General features: G+C 43.7%; 1 protein-coding gene across 4 annotated transcripts in view; it reads right to left on the bottom strand.

Annotated features, from left to right (window-relative positions):
* CAPSL (calcyphosine like) overlaps window positions 1-15875 on the bottom strand; it is a 38856-nt gene extending 22981 nt beyond the window's left edge. For all 4 annotated transcript variants that reach the window (XM_042952112.1, XM_042952118.1, XM_042952132.1 and 1 more), the window contains exon 1: window positions 15803-15875. The gene's annotated coding sequence lies outside the window, so the exon portion shown is untranslated. The remainder of the gene's footprint in view (window positions 1-15802) is intronic.
* Between the last annotated feature and the right edge of the window lie 3825 nt (window positions 15876-19700).

Raw genomic sequence — 19700 nt, 5'->3', positions numbered from 1 at the left:
TAGTGTCCATGAACACCTAGATTCTGAGGACAGAAAAGGGTAAATAGACACTAACTGTCTCCTGACAAATAGACATAATATTTATTTTTCTACAGTTTGGCTTTTGTGATTTAAATATTTAGGAAGAGAAGAATGTGTGCAGTGAAGCATCCTCTCCTGAGAGGTCCCTGGCCACATACAGACTCCTGCAGTGGGGCTGGAGTTTTCAAAACCTGCACAAGAGTGGAAAGCATACTGGCCTGGGAGCCTGGAGACGCAGCCCCAGGGCAAATTGTCTGAGCAAATCTCAGGGTCCCTGGTTTCTCCTCCTCTGTCAAATGGAAGGATTGGATTAAACGATCTGAAAGTTCCTCCCTATTCCAAAAACAACTAATCATCTTACGAGCTCACTGACCAATGTAAATGAGGAACTCTAGAAACTATTTTTTTTAATGTGAATTGTGAATGAAGGAGCAAGATGGTTGAAGGCTATGCAAACACAGCATTCAAGATGCAGAAAGATGATGTTAGAATGGATCTGCCCTTGGCTTAAGGGCCCCCCATCCCTGGCCAAGTGCTGATATTTCTCCTGAGCGCCACGTTAGGAGGGGATTCTTGTCATCAGAGAAGACAACTCTCAGATAAACGCTCTCTAAAGCTGTTCCTCTCCAATACAAGCTATAAATTCTCCCCAACAAAGACCATATTGTTTAACTTTGGAGGGAGGGAAGCTCAGACTGAAAACAGACCAGAAGAGGTAAGTCAGGGATGCGCGTGCCTGACTGCCTCATTTCCTACAGCACCTCCTAAGAGCCGTCTTATGGGTTCCCTCCGCCTTGACCTGCATTCTAATTCGCACTATATAAATGCAAATGTGAGTGATTCTTCTCAGTTCTCTTGGACACCAGGGCAAGAAGGAGGCCTTTGCCTGTTAGGTCGTGGCCTCTCTATTCCACATTAAGAAGAAATTGCTCTGACCAAAGGTATGTGGATCCTTCTTTGCTCCCTCCAGCACCAGAGGAACAGGTGTGCCAGAATTCCAGATGACCACACGCCACACTTTTGGAGACCTCCCTCTCAGCTCCTGAGGAACTTTTACCCAGAGTGTTCAGACTCTACTCCAACAGTCTCATCCACAGCCCAAATCAACTGCCTTCCTGGCAGCATTCGTGTTCCTCAAACCTGCATTTTCTTGTTACTATTTTGTCACCTGATGTCAAGCTGACGACCCCAGGAGCTTGTTCCCAGCTTCTGGCCCTAACGCCACCCCCACAGAGTGCTCCAGACACTATCAGAATCTCCTCTTTCTGTACAAAAACATCAGTTCACTCCAGCCACCTCCTGCTCCCTTGCACATCCTCTCCTGAGGTACCTCTTAGTCCTGACCAGAGGCTGCTGGTGGTACCGGCCCCAGCCTCACCCCGCCTCCCTCCACTGGAGCAGGAAAGCAGCAACCCTGTGCCCTCCTCATTCTTAGACCCACCTCAGGGTCTGCTCTTTCCGGACCTGGTGTCCTTCCTGCCTCTGCCCCTTCCTCCGTACTACCTGCCCAGTGGCTCCCAGCCGCTCACCTCCCCCTCCGCATTTCCACTACTTCTCCCCTGCCTCTTTCACCCTACCCTACCCTCCCTGGTTTACCACACCAGCCACGGCAGCAGGGAGGAGGGGAATGGAGAGACATACAGGCTACAAACCAGTAGTGGGAGAAAGTGAGATCCAGCTCCCGTGTGTGTGAGACGGCAAGAGAAAGAACCCATGTGGGACCCTATTTACACACCTTCAAGATAAAATAAATAACATCAATCCTAACATTTATTCTGCCCCCACTATGAGATAAGCATGTGCCCAGTCCTCATGAAAACCCTAGGAGCTGAATTGAAAACAGAAACTCAAACAAATACGCATATGTCATATTCACAGCAGCATTATTCACAATAGCCAAAAGGTAGAAACAACCCAAATGTCCATCTACAAACAAACAGATGAACAAAAGGTGGTTCAACTTGTCCCAGGCCACCAAGTTTCAAATGCACTATTTCCACGTGACCCCAGATTTAGGATCATAGTAACAGTGCATTATCATGAGCTGTTTCCACGCTACTGCCTACTCCTTTTGTGTAATAAGTGTAAACTTGACAAACGTGAGAAGAATCTCCTCACTCACTAATTCAACAGATATTTGTTGGGTAGATAGTGTTGGTCAGGTCTGCTAGGTGCTACGAACCTGAAGATGAACAAAGTTCTGTCCCTGTTCCTAGGGAGTCCAGACTTCCCTAGTGGGTAGAGAAAGGGAGGTACACATGGATTATTATGGGATAGTGAGAAGAGTACAATATTAATGCCTAAACAGAGAGCCACAGGAATTGGGGAAGTAGCCTGAGATGTGGGCATCAGGGGGTGAATAGCAATTTGACAGGCAGAGAGTGGGACAAAGCCACTAATGAGAGAGGAGACTACGTACAAAGGCAAGAGAGTAAAAGCATACCACAGAATATTATTCAGTCATAAAAAGGAATGAGGTACTGACACATGCTACAATGTGGGGGAATGTCAAAAACAGCACACTAAGTGAAAGAAGCCAGATACAAAATGTCACACGTTTGTACGATTCCATTCATTTGAAATATCAAAATAGTCAAATGCGTAGAGACAGAACACCGACTGGTCGCGGCCAAGGCCTGGGGGAAGGTGGCAATGGGGAGTGACTGCTTAATAGGTATGGGCTTTAATGTTTTGGAACTCGATATGGGTGGTGGTTGCACAACATTATGAATGTACAGTATATTTTTAAATGACTAATTTCATGTTATATAAATTTTATCTCAATTAAAAAAAACCCTATTAGCTAATCATAACTATGATTTCTATTTCACAGATAAAGCAAGTGGGGAGCAGTCGGTGTGGCTCCCAGGAATTCACACACCATGCGAGACCCTGAGTGACGGCCCCGGGTCCTGACCTCTGTCAGCAGACTAGGGAACTAAGGCGCCGGCTGGTAAAGCAACTTGCCCCAAAGTGTTGGCTCATACCCAAACATAGATCTTCTGACTTTCATGCAGACCTCTTTCAACTTCACCACCTTTGTGAAATAATATAAAAGAACCTCAAAGAACAGTTTGATGGAACCCACTCATAGGAGAGCAGGGTAGAGTCCAGGAAAACACCCTGCTGTTTCTATCTCCTGTGCCTAACTGGACACAGTGACCATACTAACAGTTACCTCTGGAGTCGAATTTGATATATTCAGGAAAAAAAAACCCCACAAATTCTCTCCTGCCATCATACTTGAAATACCCATATTAAGCATTCTCTTTCATCATTTATTTACACATTTCATGGACAGTTAATAGGCTTTGTGTGCTGTTTTCAGGGCACCAGTGCTGTAAAGGAAGGATTACTCTGACAAGCAAGCCCTTGAATAGCACAGAATCCTAAATTTGAGTACTGAAGTCACGTAGTTAAGCAAGGCAGGAAACAGGTTTGGTAAGAACTGGGGGCTTTCAAAGAAGGCACGGATCAGGGAGGGTCTTGGGGAAGAAGAGAGACACTCAGGGCTTCCATAGGCCTGGGCCAGAGTCTGTCCCCAAACGTGTGTCACCAACATCACAGCGTGGCACAAAGCTGTCCCTGACTGCAGGAGACCCTTCTGGAGCCTCGAAAAGCAGGCATGGGGACAACAGAGGAGGCCCAGCCTTGCCAGGGCATCAGGATCCCTCCTGATGCACGTGGCCGCAGCGCCACCTGGTGTTGGCCCTGCACACTTCCCTGGGTCAGGTACACTTGGTCCATTGTGCCACCAAATGTTTAGTAAGGGCTTAGTTAAGAGTAGGGCACTGGGTTAGACTGTGGAACAGGGAGTAAGAAACACAGTGCTTCCGGGAGTGGGAATTGGCAGGGAGCAACCCACTACTCAGCCACAATAAATCAGAAGGGGGTGCTAACCCTGAAGACTTCTCAGAGGAGGTGATGTTTAAGCTTTCATCCTAAAGGAAAGAGTAGTCATCCAGCCCAAGGTCGTACGGGGTGGAAGAAGGAAGGACACTGGGCATTTTCCAAGTACCAAGGCCAAAGCGAAAGAGAAAACGGTATAAATACAGAAACACAAGTATTGTAGTATGACTGATGAAGGGTGGGTGGGTGGTAAGGTGAAGCATTGTGGCAAAAGGGAGGGGATGTGGGAAGTGGAAAGTCGGAAAAAGATGAAACTGGGCAAGTAAGCAGGCACCAGATCACAAGGAGCCTGGGACACCATGCTGGGCAGTTTGGATCCTGTACTGAGAGCAACAGAAGATCACAAAGAGCTTCAATGAGGGGGTGACAGTTTGCAATGTCAAAGAGCTCTCTGGTTCAGTGTGGACAATGGATGGGAAGGTGGCACAGGCTGGGGATGATCAGGTGAGAGGTCATGCTGACTGGATGGAGATATTGGCAGCAGGGAAGAGAAAGGTAAAGAGATCTGAGTTGGAGAGTACATGAATGTACAGTCTGAAGGAGAGAGAGGGCTCAGCTGTGGCAGCCAGAGCGCCTGCTGACAGCTCCTCACCACCACCCCACCCCCACTGGCTGGTGAGGAGGAACACGCACAGAGCAAAAGGATGCAGAGTCCTGGAGACATGGGGCACTGGCTGAGTGGAGCCACCAGCAGCAAAGCCAAAGGAGACTTTGCAGCAATGGTCACCAGGTCTTCTCACACTGTAACTAGTTAAGGCTCCTTCATCCCACTGTCCTGGTGCACAGCTGCCTGTCACTGCCAGAGCACTCTTCTTGGAATGCAAGAATCATTATGGGACAGGATGTGGAAAGCTAAAAATGCATGGAGGTCTGTCTCTTCATGATTCTCAATGAAAGTCTTCTTTGCTGAGTTCAGGGGCAGATTTAAGTTGAACCTTTATGGGGGAAAAACAAAAAAACAACCACCACCTCTCAAGCCCCAGACTGTGGTCTTTGGTGTCCTCTAGTGGCAATAAGCTGAATTACATCACCCTGTGTGTCTGTCTCTCTGTGTCTGTCTCTCTTTAGTGGCAATAAGCTGAATTACATATTTCTCTCACTTCTCTCTCTGTCTCATGAACCTACACCCCAACAATCTGCAACACAGAGGTAGATCTCAAAACCAAAGAGACAGCCCCAGGGATCACTTATTCAAACATCCATCAAGAGAAAGCACCAAGATCTTCCATATCCTCTGATGCAAAAATCCAAAGGAAATGTCTCACTCCACTCTCTAAAGAACACTATCCTCTCTGTTTTCTGTGACACTACACTTCTTGTTTTCATCTCTCAGGAAAAGGGTGGTTATATGAAGGAGCAGAGGGAGCTGAAGCAGGTTTAGTCAGCTTGGGTAAACTTTAGAGAGCAGAGTTAGCCTGTAAGAGTTGAGACAGAATTAGGGAAACAGGAAGGCCTTGTAAACACGGGAGGGGGAGCACAGGGGAGGTGGGCCACGTACTGAGGAGAAGGAACGGCAGCAGCCCGGCCTCACCAGGCTAGGCAGGGATGTGCACTACGATGGGTGGGCCTGGTTTTGCCTGGACAGTCCTTCTTTGCACCCTAGTGCTCGGGGTGCTGGGACAGGGGGACAGTGTGTGCCTTGAGGAAACTGTCCTACTGAGAAAGTCACACAAGCCCGCCCCGTGAGAACAGCAACTGCCAGCAAAGCCATCCAATCTTTCCAAAGACCTCTCCTGCCTCTTTATGCTATCAAGCCCATTTTCCCCACAGCCAGGCCATGTGATGAGTTTTGCCTTAAAAGCATTTTTAGGAATTTATGTCACTGTTAAATACCTGTGCCATTACATTAACCATTTCAGTAGCAAGGGTCCTAGGGTTGCTAGAATAGCTCCTTGTGATTTTAAACACTCTTCTATTCAGAGAAAAGAGTAAGGCAAAGAAAAGAGTAGGTAGCTGCTGCTAAAACATTAGGGCTCCAAGCTCATTCTTAAGAGGTGGGAGTCATACTTCCCTTCTCTACAGCTCACATCCAAGCCAAACCTTTCCCCATCTGCCAGCTCAGATTTGACCCTGTACCTAAGGGCCATCCCCATAGGGATGGAGGGCATGCAGTGGTTTTTACCCTTTCTCTACTTGGGAACAGGAAGTAAGACTGAAATTTTAATTTTGACTCAGTGCATCTTTTAATACTTGAAATGTCATCCAGGGGTGGAGCAAGACATACAACAGATCATGTTTGAAGGTCGTGGTTGGGAAAAATTAAACTATCTCTATTGACTCCAGTCCATTCAATAAATTAATTATTGCTGTGTGGTAGATGGCAAAAAGCTGTGGTCCCTCAAGAGGTTTTCCCCACAGAAAATGTTCCTCTGGAATAAACATTAGATCCCAGTGCTCAGAGCAGTGTAGCAGGTGGCTAGGATGTGCTTCCTCTGAGACTGAAATGAAAGACTCAGACGATATGAAGAAAGACATAGTTTTTGCAGTAGAATATTGGGAACCACCCCGCTCCAGGCATAATCACAGGTGTGTGTCAGTGTCATTGACATCCTGGGAGATCCTTCATTGAACCCATCTGAGCTCAATTCAACTAAACAGACCCTTGGCACCTCTGGCTATGCAAGGGACTGTGCTAATTCTGCAGGTGAGGTAGAGCTGTAGTTCCATTCAGGTATGATTTCACCCACCCTGCCCACCCAGCCCCTGACCCCAGGGACATTTGACAAGGTTTGGAGACATTTTGGGTTGTCGTGAGGGGTACTACTGGAATCTCACGCGTGGAGGCCGGAGATGCTAATATCCTACAATGCACAGGAAAGCCCTCGACAACCAAGAATTCTCTAGTCCAGAAGGCCAGTAGTACTGAGGCTGAGCGGCCCTGCTGTAGAGAAGGAACTGGGAGCATCAGGGACAAGGAGAGCCCCAGAGGTATTGTTGAAAAATAAAGATGTCCATACCCCACCCCAAACACAGGAAGTTTGAATCTCTAGGTGTGAATGCCAGTTTCTGTATTTTAATGTTTTCCAGAGGTTTTTCATGTACATCGGAGTTTGAGAATCTAAGTGACAGGAGCTGTGAAGTTCGTCTGGTGGCAGGAGTGAGACCTTGAGGGGAAGGCCTGGAGGAAAGATGGGAACCTAACATAGGATCAGATCCAGGCAGGAAGAGAAGTGGTAATAACCACAATTGTAACCACTCCGGTGGCCACACCTATGGCTCAGTGCTTTACACACATGAGCACAAGGCCTCATGCGGTGGGTTCTATCAAATATTGCTGCCCTATTCCGGGAAGTCAGCACATACCCCAGTCATGGGCTGGGAAAGTGCCACAAGGCAGTGGCAGAGTCAGGGCTGACAGCTAGGAGTGTCCTGCCCAAGTCTCTGCTGTCAACAGCTATGCCATTGTGCTCATAAACTGCTTTGGGAATTCGGAGAAGGCCCATGAAATGAGAAGGAAAGCAAAAGCTTCAAGGAACAGACTGCCTTGGAACGCTGGAAGGATTTCACTGCCGAGGAGGGAAGGGGACAACAGTGCACAGCAAACACAGGCCACACAAGGTCCTAAATGCGACCCCTTTCCCTCTCTCCTCAGGGTCCTTGCTCAGTTAGTAGAGTGATGTGCAAGGTGTTTTTTTTTCTTCTGAAATCTAAATGCAAAGCTACTGTGCTGATTATCTTCCATTATATTTACTCTTTTCCCACAAATTATGTTGACAATTATTCCACAACATATGAATATATGAAACAGCTGGGTTTTGTTTGGATTGCCAACTTCCATGTAGATTTAAAGTAGGACAGTATGTAATCTATGCTTTAATGACATGGGCACACTGTAGAAATGAGATGGCAGTGAAGTCTGGCATCTGATCAGATCCTCTCTGCCAAAATGCATTTTCTCAAGATGCTTAAAATTCATGCTTTAGCTCTTGTCAATAGGCAGGTTTCTCTAGAGCCCACCTCTGCTTATAGTCTTTTATTCTTTCTGCTGATCTTTGGGGTGTGATTTAAATCCTCATTTTAGTGTTTATGATATGGCATGATTTGAGAATAATGTATAAATATCAGTGTTGTAAAGTGTCTATTTCATACATCTTCTAGAAATTTCATTTTATTAAGTTCAACCAGGGCTGGGATTCAGGTAGGTGTCTAGGGTGCAATGTTTGTTTATTTTTTAATTTTTTAATGTTTATTTTTTTTTTTGAGAGAGAGAGAGAGAGAGAGAACGAGTGGTGGAGGGGCAGAGAGAAAGGGAGACACAGAATCTGAAGCAGTTTCCAGGCTCTGAGCTGTCAGCACAGAGCCCGACGTGGGGCTTGAACTCACAGACTGCGAGATCATGACCTCAGCCGAAGTCAGACGCTCAACCGACTGAGCCACCCAGACCCTCCTAGGGTGTAATGTTCAAGCAAGCTTTCTATCTCAGGATTGTGCCAATGTCAACCTTGTATCTGCCTGAGCCTCAGAGTGAGTGCCTCCTTAAATATTGTTCCCTAGGTGCGTACTTTGCCTCACTCTAGTCCTGGTCCTAAAGCCAACTTATATTTATTGAACACCTATTATGTGCCACACAATAGTAATGAATGAGATAGCCAACGTCCCTTACAGGAGTTTACATTCCTCAGGGTAGTTTTAACTTGGTTGGATTTGAACTACAGCGGATTTTCCAGGCACTGTCAACTGGCTCTTTAAGGGTCATTCCAATCTCCTTTGTCTGCTACGTTCCACTTTCAGTTGGGTGGCAGTGGGAATGAGTTCTGGCCAGAGACTCAGCTGAAAAGTACTGAGGGCTCTGGGAGAACTCTTCCATCTCCTTTGCCTCTTCCTGCCTTGAAAGAGAAGGCACTGTCTGGAGAAGTGACAGCCTTCGTGCAATCACAAGGGAAAAGCCAAGGGAATCACAGAGGTACCAACTTACAGCCCTACCATCACTGTGCTGCTGAACGAGTTCTGGCAATTGCCTGACTTCACATTCGCAGCTTGTGAGAAACAGAAGCCCCTATTTGCTTAATACACCATTAGTCAGGTTCTCTATTACTTACAGCCAAATTACTAACTAATACAATTAGCAAAATCTTATTCCTACATGCTTGGGTTGACCCGACATATTCACCTTTACCTGGGAAAAATAACTAACAGTCCAGTGTGAGGAGAGACTCAGCTCCTCCTGAGAAGTGGGAGAAGAGATAAAGTAACTCCATTATAACCTGTTCTCTCAGCAGAAATTTTTCTTAAGTAGTGAAAGGAACAGCTTTGAATCCAAATGACAGCCCCGCCTTAGTTTAAAGCTAGGTTCTCTTTTCTGCTTATTATGGATCTTTGATAAAGAAATACAATTGCTGAGAAGTTTGTTTTGCTTGCTGTTTGCTACGAGCATTGTGAGACCTTTGGCTGTGTAGTAGAATGGGCTGTAAAACTTCCTAAATGTAGTCTGATATGTAATGGAATGAGTGATTGTATACAAACTAACCGGCATTTCTCGCTTCTGTAAACCTGCTTGCTTAGCACATTCCTCACCTACCCCCTTCCCCCTTTCTTCCTCCCGCCACAAGTAAAAACCTCCCCTGTGCTATTTGTCTCTGTCTATAAAAACGCTATACCAACCCTAATCGTGGCCTCTTGCGTCACCGGCGACGAGTGCGCAGAGGACCAGGTTCGAACCTGCAATAAACGACCCTTGCCGCTTGGCTTTGACTTACGACTCTGGTGGTCTTTTTTGGGAGGTTTTGGAACTTCAGGCATTACAGTAGCTCTACACCCAGCATTGGGCCCAACATGGAGCCCAACATAGGGCTTGAAATCACAACCCTCAGATGAAGACCTGAGCTGAGATCATGTGTCAGATGCTTAACCAACTGAGCCACCCAGGCGCTCCTCTCAGTAGAATTTTATCAGCATTTAGCAACCTCTGTAGCATTTTTGGCCATGAAGAGAGTGAGAAATACTGTTTAGTGTGATATTCAAGGGCCCATGTAGCTAACACAATGTGATACTAGGATTTGTAAAGCACAGAGGTCCCAGGGTTACAAGATCCTTATAATGAGCATCCCCTGGGAATCTCTGGAACCAGGAGCTTTCTTAATAACACTGTCCTTGCTGTCTCCTTCTCCATCTTCCTGTGACTTGAGTCTCTGGGGTTTTTACCAGGAAATTACTTGCAATCTATTCTGGTCAGGCAGCCTGCCACATGAAAGATCTTAAGAAGCAGACTAAAAAAAGGATCTAAGCTACACAAAAGTAAGCAAAGATTTGGCTAGATTCCTGTACAAAATGCAAAAGGAAAAGAAAAGAAAAGAAAAGAAAAGAAGACAAAAGAAAAATAATTTTTTTCCAAACTCTCTGGTTTTAGTGACTATGTTCTTAGAACCAATCAGGCAACTTTCCAATACCCCGTTTCAAACTCACTGCAAGGACAAACCTCAACTGTGGATCTTCCACTGTTGTTAGATGGGAATAAAGGGAATAAAGTTATGATTACCATTTGTATTTTTGCAACATTAGAAACCAAAATCACTTACTTACTATTTCATGGTCACTTAAAATGTTTCCTTTGGAGTCAATTGTCTATTTAATGCTTATTTTGTAGCCACTTAGAAATCCAGCCAATTATTTGCATCTTACAGGTTCTTAACTGATAACTTCCAGAAAACCAAGAAGTGTTGATGGATAGAAATCCAATGTCAGAGTGTCAACATCAGTGCAGATTGGAATTTCAGACAGGAATTCTGTCTAGATACTCATGATAGAAACAGGTAATTATCTCTGAAAATGATAGAGGTTTATTTTCCTCTGGTGTAAATGAAGTCTGGAGGCATTTCAAAGAGTGAATGTCTCAAGGAACTGCTATCTTTCTACCTTACCATTGTTTTTATCCTCAGAGTTGCCTGAAGTTACAAAATCACCATAGTTGCTCCCACCATTACATCCACACCCCAGGCAGCAGAAAAGAACAGAGGGCAAGAAGAATGCACTTCCTAGCTGAGTCATCCCCCTTTAAGGGATCCCCAGAGACTCCACCCAACTCCTTCCACTTAAATTTCATTGACTGTTCCTGCAAAGGAGGCTGGTGCTGTGATCTGAATGTTTCTGTCCTTCTAAAATTCATAGGTTGAAATCCTAACTCCTGGTATTAGGAGGTAGGGACTTCTGGAGCTACTTAAATCATGAGAGTAGAGACTTCATGAAGGGGATTAGTGTCTTATAAAAGAGGCTCCAGTCTTATATCAGGAAGAGGGCCCCACCATGCTGGTATTTTGATCCTGGACTTCCCAGCCTGTGGAACTGTGAGAAATAAATTTTTGTTTTTATAAGCTGCCCAGTCTGTGGTATTTTGCTATAGCAGCCCAGGCAGACTAAGACAGTTGAGAAACCTAATTTTTGGCTGGGTACATTGCTATCCTTCAGGTGTCATTTATAAAGAAGAGGAAACTGGCCATTGAGTGGGAAGCTGGCAGTTTCTGCCACAGTTGGCAGAAGAGATAGAATCCTTCTAGAAAGTAAGTGTGTGAACACATTCAGATCCTTCTAGAAATTAAGTGTGGGAGCACATCCAGATCAGTTTATTCCATGCCATTATCTGGAGCAACCAGATCACTCTGATGGAGAGTAATGTGAGTCCTGGAATCAGAAGTTAGCATGTTGATGATTTCAGGGTTCTCAACCTCTGTTCCCCTGAAGAAAATAAGATCCACCTTTCCCTGGGCACTTATCAAAAAGACCCTGAGTTCAGGCAAACATAATCTAAATGATCTAGACCTGGGTACATCAAACCATAGCCCATGGGCCAAATTTGCCTCTCCACCTAGTTTTATAAATAAAGTTTTATTGGAAAACAGCCACACACATTTGTTAATATGTTATCTGTGGCTGCTTTCATGCTACAACAGCAAAGTTTAATAGTTGCCACAGAGACCTCTGGTCCACAAGGCCTGAATTCTGAGTGTCTGGTCTTACAAAGAAATTGTTAACCCAGGACCATACAGAAGATAACATACAGACCATAACAAAAGCAACAGGAACACTTATTGATCATTTACTCTGTGTCAGGCTTTCTGTGGCCCGTGTTTTGCAAATTATTCACTATCCATTTGTTTAGAACAGAAAATGTGTCCGCTCTAAAGTAAGTTTGGATAATAACTCATAATTTACAAAGTACTCTTACATTAGAGGGGATGTGGCTGTTCCTATTTTACAAAATAAGGAAACTGAGGTACAAAGAGATTTAGAGTTTGTCCCAGTTCAGACGTAACTATCAGAACCAAGGTTATGAGCAGGTTCTTTTGTGCCTGCCACTTCCCCAGGGATCTTTTGTAAGCTGTCCACAACATTTCAAGAAATATTCATTTTTTAAACCAGGAACCACTGTAGTCACCACAAATCATTCTTGTATAAAAATAGGGACAAGCTTATTAACAATAATGCACCTCCTCCTGCCCTGCCTCTCTATGGTGGCCCTCCGGTGTTCGATCACCCTTACCTGCATCCCTTAGCTCTATCCAAATTATGCTATTACTACTTGTGAATGTGCCATCCATTCCCTCCCAAGGTGCTGACTGGTCTAATGTCTTTCTCATACCTGAGAACTGAATTTGTATAAGGAACTCTATTTCTGCAGTCTCCACAGATAAAGATACTTTTCACCCCAAATTCTAAGTACTATGGAATATCACAGTCTCTAAGATGACCTATTCTCACATCTTTCTTCGAAGCACAGCACAGTTGGAAATCCCTGCCATGTCCCTCTTTGGCTCTGTCATTTTCTAAATCACTGAGACTTTGGACACTGCCTCAGGGACCTCTTCCCCATCCCAGGTGCCCCCATCAACCTGGGCAACCTCACAACTCATCTAGACAATCCATTCAACATGCAGCCATGGAGTTCCTGGAGCTGCTTGATTTCTGCCACTTCATCTGCTCGCTCTCCCAGCATCCTTTTCTAATACCATCTCTTACTTTTATCACCAGCCAAATATGGCCTCCTCTGAAAACTCAAAATTCAATATCCACTTTCTCTCCACCTTTTAGTTTCTTTCTTCCAACCTTAGATACTTGTGACCACTAGTCTCTTGACTCTGCATTTCCACTGTAGCCATTACCTACCGCATTCTCCCTTCTGGATCCATTTCCTCCCCTCTTCATCCTAGACACATCAGCATATCATTCTGACCACTTCTTACCAGAGCCTCTGTCCTCAACCCTTGTCAGCTTCCTATGCTCCCATATGGATGTCTAACTTGGCTTGACTTCTCCATGTGCCCTCTCTTTTAAAGCGGGCTGTGAAGTGCAACTGAACAAACCCACAGGCCAAGATGGACATATGCCACTGCACATTTATTCTTCAACCACAGCTGGGCCTTCTAAAACAGTCAACCATACTTGTATGTGACATTGGTTAGATTCCTCTTTCAATCTTTCCAACCCATGCCACTCTCCTCCACACCTTACCTTGAAAATCACAGTACAAACAGAGATGAACTCACATCACCTCCTCCAAGTCTACAAAGGTATTTATCTCTGAAACCATCCTCCAGAGGAAGTTCAGAATTGCCTTCCACTTAAGGATAATCTCCACCTACGACATCAATTTCAGTCCCTCTTCAACCCTCCGCTGTGCCCCTTTCCTCTCCTCCACCAGCTCCTCTTTTTAGTTCCTGAATCTGCAGTGGTCCCTCCATCAGAGACTGCTTCTGTCAACCCCCCCACCCCCTTCATAGTCCAACTACCTGAAAGAGTCTCTAGTTTCTCCACTTTGTCATGTTCCATTCATGCTTCAGTCCACTGCAGTCTGGTCTTCTCTGTCCCTCCACTGAACATTCTCTTCAGGAAGCACTGCCAACCTGATGGCCAACTTCAACGGTCACTTCTAGTTTCTATTTTACCTTGCCCAGCAGTTGGTTGTTTTGACCATTCTTCCTTCTTAAAACTTTTGTCTCAATGTTTATGAATCTACTTTCCTCTGTCTCCCTTCCTCTGGTTCTGACCTATTTTGTCTATCCCTTCTCTTCTGCCTGTTTTTTTAAATGCTGTTTCCCAGGATTTGGTTATTTCCCCTCATCATGCTCTCACACCATCCCATGGCCATGTCTTAGCCACATCCACTGACAGAATGACAGCTCCCAAATCTTTATTCCAACTCATGCACTGTGCTAGCTTCAGAGCCACATTTCAAATTTCCCACAAAACATGCACACTTCAATGACCTACAGACACCTCAAGTTTAATGTTCCAGAGCCAAATTCATTATCTTGTCCTCCTTATTCTTTGCCTCAGGAAGTTACACCACCATTTCCACAGGTCATTCACTGAACATTACCCTAGACTCCTTCTCACCCTCTACATCAAATCAGCAGCCAAGTCCTATAGAATTTCACCATCTTGACACTCCTTGCATATCTGTTCCCTCCCCCACCTCCATGGCCAAGGATACCTCCTTAATCTAGGACCTGTTCATTTCCCATTTCCACTACTGCAATTGCCTCTTAGCTGGTTCCTTTTCTCTAGTCTTCTCCCTCCAACCATCCTTCAAATGACTGTCAAAGCGATCTTTACAAAATGGAAATGTGAACTTTACACTCTAATCAAAAATCCTTTCATGGCCCCCCAATGTGTGCAGGTAAAGACCAAACATCTTACCACCTGAAGTATACATTGGCCCGGACTGACTCTCCAGCCTTGTTTCCAGTAATTCTCCACTGCTTTAAAATCTATTCTGCATTTATACTCACTCACATTCCCCAAACACACTATGGTATTCTGTCTCTGTGCCTTTGTACATGCAGTCCCACCTTAAGGAACACCCTCCCTCGCTTGTTAGCCTAGAGAAGTCCTGTTCTTCCTTATATAATCACTATGGTGAAGCCTCACATAACCACCCTCACCAGAGCAATACAGCTTGCATCTTTCTTTGTATAATCTGTGAAAAACCCAAATAGCGTCCATGTTGAAGCCTGATGTAAGTCTGCTTTCAGAACTGCTTGTCCTACTAGACTATAAGGCCCTTAAGGACAAAGGTTGTAAACTTTGTGTCTTCTGTCTTCATATCATCAGCACCTAGGACTATGCTACTAGATTGCTATTTGGAATTGATCACTGCTATGGTTATTAGACTACTGCTATTTGAATATAAATGAATGGCCATGATTTAAATCTCAATATTCAAAATGCACAATTACAAAATAAAGACATTTCTGTAGTTATAAGATTTTGAGGGGATAAAAAAAGAGCTCTAAAACCAGGAAACAATTTCATCTACTTAGTATGGTTTACCTATACCCCAGACTGAAGTCAAGATATTGCTATTTACTAAGGCCCTTCTCAATTTTGTGATAAATCAAATCAACTCTACAAGTTTTAGCAAGTTATGCCAGCCCACTTTAATAAGAGTTCAGTTTCTTATCTGAGTCTATGTGGTCAGTTTGGCAAGGTATGGCAGAAATAGCACACCTGTGAATGTCAGAAAAACCATGGTCTGAATCAAAGCTCAATCTTTTAATTGCATATAACTTGGAGATATTTAATATTCTTGAAGGTCAATTTTTTTAATGGCCATACAAGCTAGTTGAAGCAATTCACCCAAACACTTCACCCATAGGTACCTAGTACAAAGTGATGCTCAGTGATGTTTATTTCCTTTCCCTTTATCAAATAATTTTTTTTTATTTTTATCTGAGCACCTCTTCATAAAGATGACAAAAGCCTCTCCCAGAACCAAGCTATTTCCTCCCTAGACTGACAACCAAGAATTCTCACCAACTGTTGGTTTTCTCTTTAGAAAGTAATACCTTTCCTCTTTCTTCTCCCTGTCTTTCTTTCTCTGTTTAGCTAAATCTAAACAAAGTGATCAAATAAACATAATAGATCAAAAACACTCATTTACCTTAATGCTAACCTGCTGCCACCGGTTGCTGGGATCTGAAACTAGGGACGCTCTCTCCGGCTCCCCTGGGAGGGCTCAGCTCCTCCATCCACCTCCCTCCCAGTTCCCTCCCCTCCTCAGATTTGCTGGCCGCCCTCTTCAGGCTGATTGCACAGCTTGGCAATCACTGAAGCAGATTCACAGCCTGAGTGGCTAAGCTCACTGTCAATCCCTACCCTGGCTCTGCCTTTTCTCAAGTTTACACTTCTGTTGCCTAGGAAATCCAGTGGCTGTGAAAGCTCAAGTTGTTTGTCTTCTGAGGGAAGCCAGCAGGAAGTGTAGCTGGCAATTGTTTGGTTTAGAGCACAGCATCAAAATGTGCCTCATATGTTGTATAAGATAACCCCTTCCTGCTCTTCTGTTGTCTCTGAATAGCTTACTGCTAGGATGTCTCATCTATCCAGTAAGACTTAAAACCTCAGCACACAGGGGGAACCATAGGTGTAATTGTAAGTGATTCAAAGCCCTCTCTCCTTCTCCACATCCTCACATTGATAGGATACCATTGCCTACTCTTTCCATCCTTGGTGTCTTCTTTTTTCCTCTCTTCTCTTTTCTCTTCTCTTCTCTTCTCTTCTCTTCTCTTCTCTTCTCTTCTCTTCTCTTCTCACACTTGTTCCTTAGTAATGAGTTTGCCAGTTAAGAAGCAGTCTAGTGCCCTGTTTAGAAAACAGTACCTAACTCATGCTCTCCTTCAAGACATCCCAACCTACCTCATCATTTCCATCCCTTCTCTTGCTTCCACCAATAAGTACTACAAAGAAACTAGGACATGTATTCCATGTTCTGTTCTGCACTGTACATTAAGCTGTATTCTCAGGCAAGTGTGGTCATTGATTTCTACAATCTCTAGAGAAGACATTATATTTGTCTTGTCCACTTCTCAGCCTTGCCCTGGATATCAAGGTGATATTCTCTGTGGATTTTAATAAAGACTTGCCTATGTTGAGGGAATTTCCAGAGGAGTGTGATTTGAGGAACAAGAAAAAGCCACTTGCAAAATAAGTCCTTTGTCTCTCTTTTAGGATTACATTCTGTTTTCAGAAGGTCCCTGTATATGGTACATGACACCCACCAAGCACTAAAAAGCTGTTGACACTGGCAGGATATTTGATGTGCAACCAACGTCCACCCCAGGATAGTTCTGACTGTCTTCCCCACACACCATTAGCTTTTTATCCAGAAACATTCTTCCTTACTGCAGCTGAGCTCATGGTATTACACTGTGTTATTTCATTACACTAAGTGAAATTACTAAGCTAAACTCACTACTGAGACAAGATGCCCTGACAATGACAGATAGATCTACCTTTCAATTAATTCATCAGTAAGACTGTGGGAAGCCACTTGAGAGGACCAGGATACTCTGGTTCATCTTTGCATCTTCCAAATTGCTCCCCATGGTGCCTTGTACAGACATAAAATCAGTCAGTGTTGTCTGAATCAAATTGTTGAACGAGATAAAATGCATTCATATTAAGGGCATTCAAAATATGAAATCTGCTTTTCAGAAATAGTTCCTTGACTATGTTAAAGTTTAAGACAAATATTCCATTTACTTCCTTTTTAATGGTTAATTGGTTGACAAATAAACATCTCACTAAACCTGCAATCAGGATGTCATAAACCAAACAACAGAAGATTGACATGGGGGAAAATCACATCTACAGAGCATTTAGTGTAGCTAGGCAAACAAAGAATCAATATGTGATTGTGGTTGGTGGTAATGGTAGAAACACATAAGTGGAAGATAATGAAAGGAAACATAAATGACAGATTGAACTTCATTTCAACATCTTAAAACATACCTCCAGATACATGCATTTTATATGTAGATCCTTATTGTGTGTCATGCTCCATGCCCATTAAAGATCAAAACATTAAATGTTTTGCCTGTGTTTGTCATTTTCCATGTGTTATTTTATAATTATGGAGAGACTCCTGGTCCCACTCACAAAATAAATTTGGATTACGTCTCGGTATGTAAACCCGATCCCTTAGTCTGTTTACCATAAGTCGTCTGATTCTCCAGGAAGTAACTCAAATTCTCATACATACGTATCTCCTCCTTCATCAAAACTGTACTAGCTCTACCATTTTAGAAATTATTAAGATGTGTCTTCATTTCCAATAATACTCACATGCAATAATAATTCATGAATAGTACATTTTAAGGTGCATAATAAAAGACACTTAAAAACACATCTCACACACAGAGTTTTCAAGTCAATTTTAAAGTATAATTTGTATAAACAAACTGCATTATTTGGATATAATACAAATGTCATTCCATTCACCTGTTGATGGGCATGTAGATTTTTCTTAGTCTGGGGCTATTATAAATAAAGCTGCTATGAACTTTTGTGTACAGATTTTCAAGTGGACATATGTGTTCATGAACTTGAGTAAATACCAAAAGTGAAATACTGGTTCATTTGGCAAGTGTGTGGCTTAACTGAAAATTGCAGAGCGATTTTCCTATGTGGCTGCACCATTTCACATTCCCCTCAGCAATGGAATGGGTTCCAGTGGCTCTGTCTTCTTACTTACTATTGATATGATCAGTCCTTTTAATTCTAACAAGTCAGGTAGATGTGCTATGGTTTTATTTTGCATTTCTCTAATGATTAATATGTCAAGTAACTGTTCATGTGATTACTGGCCATTTGCATATCTTCTTTTGTGAAGTGCCTGCTCAAATTTTTGTCCATGTTAGTACTGGTTACAAGATTTGTTTGGATATCCTAGATACAAGTTATGATAATGCAAAACCAAATATGAGCATATAGTCATTTGAAAGTAAAATATATTATAAAAGAACCTACCAGAGAGGGAGCCTGGTGTCTAGTAAAGGATCTAAGAGTCAAAAAGAAGGAGGGTAGTGAGAGCTACAGACAATAGGATGGAGCCACCACACCAACCCTTATCAAAGAAACAAACAGCAAACAAAACAAAACAAAACAAACCCCGGTGTTTAAGGCACACTTTCCCCATGTATGTTGCTAGGAATTGAATGTAATTCCTATACACTGAGGGTTACTTTCTATTTCTGCCACATTAGGATGGCAGAAAGATGTTCCTAAATCAACAAAGTCCAGGGAGCTGCCATACTCACTGGACCTGAGGCCCCAGAGCCTTGTGCAGAGGTCTGGGATCTGACATGAGGTCACCATGACTACATTTTTAAGAGTGGGAAACATAAGAAGGGAATTTTAAGAAGTGAAAACCACAGCATCAGCTGTGGCCCAAAAACAGGCTCCAGGCCTGACCAGCAAAGAGAGTGCTCTTTGCAGGGGAGGAGTCAGCACAGAGACCACGGGTGGAGTCCTGGGAGGGCCACCCCTGCCTAACTGCAGGACAGAGGCCAGGCTTCCTGAGCTTGAGGTGAGGTGAGAAGGAGACACAAGAGGAAGACCCAAAATGGAAACTGGCCAATATCCTTTGTCATATCATAAAAAGTGAGGATGGAGAAAGGTCAGAAAGCATGAGAAGTGTCCAGACAGCAAGGATGAAGTAAGCAGGGCCCTGTGTCTAGGGACAGGAAGTGCAGAGGAAGGCAGGGCTGTGTGCTGAAGGTCTGGGTCTGAGTGAGGAGTCTATTGATGAGGGGCAAGTCAAGAAGCCAAGATAAAATTCACAGACACAAAAAGTAGAACAGGGACTGAGATTGTGGCGTGAGATGTGGGGGCAGGGATATGAGGAATCACTGTTTGATCAGCATGAAGTTTTAATTTGGGTTGATGACAGCAGTTCTGAAATGAGTGACAGTGATGTTTGCACAATGATGTCAATGTGCTTAATGCCACTGACTGTACACTTAATGGTTAGAATGGCAAATTTTATAGAATATATTTTTTAC

This window comes from Panthera leo, chromosome A1 (genome assembly GCF_018350215.1).
Source record: "Panthera leo isolate Ple1 chromosome A1, P.leo_Ple1_pat1.1, whole genome shotgun sequence".
Classification (NCBI taxonomy): domain Eukaryota; kingdom Metazoa; phylum Chordata; class Mammalia; order Carnivora; family Felidae; genus Panthera; species Panthera leo.
The sequence above is the reverse complement of the archived record's forward strand: the minus strand, read 5'-3'. Positions and strand labels throughout refer to the sequence as shown.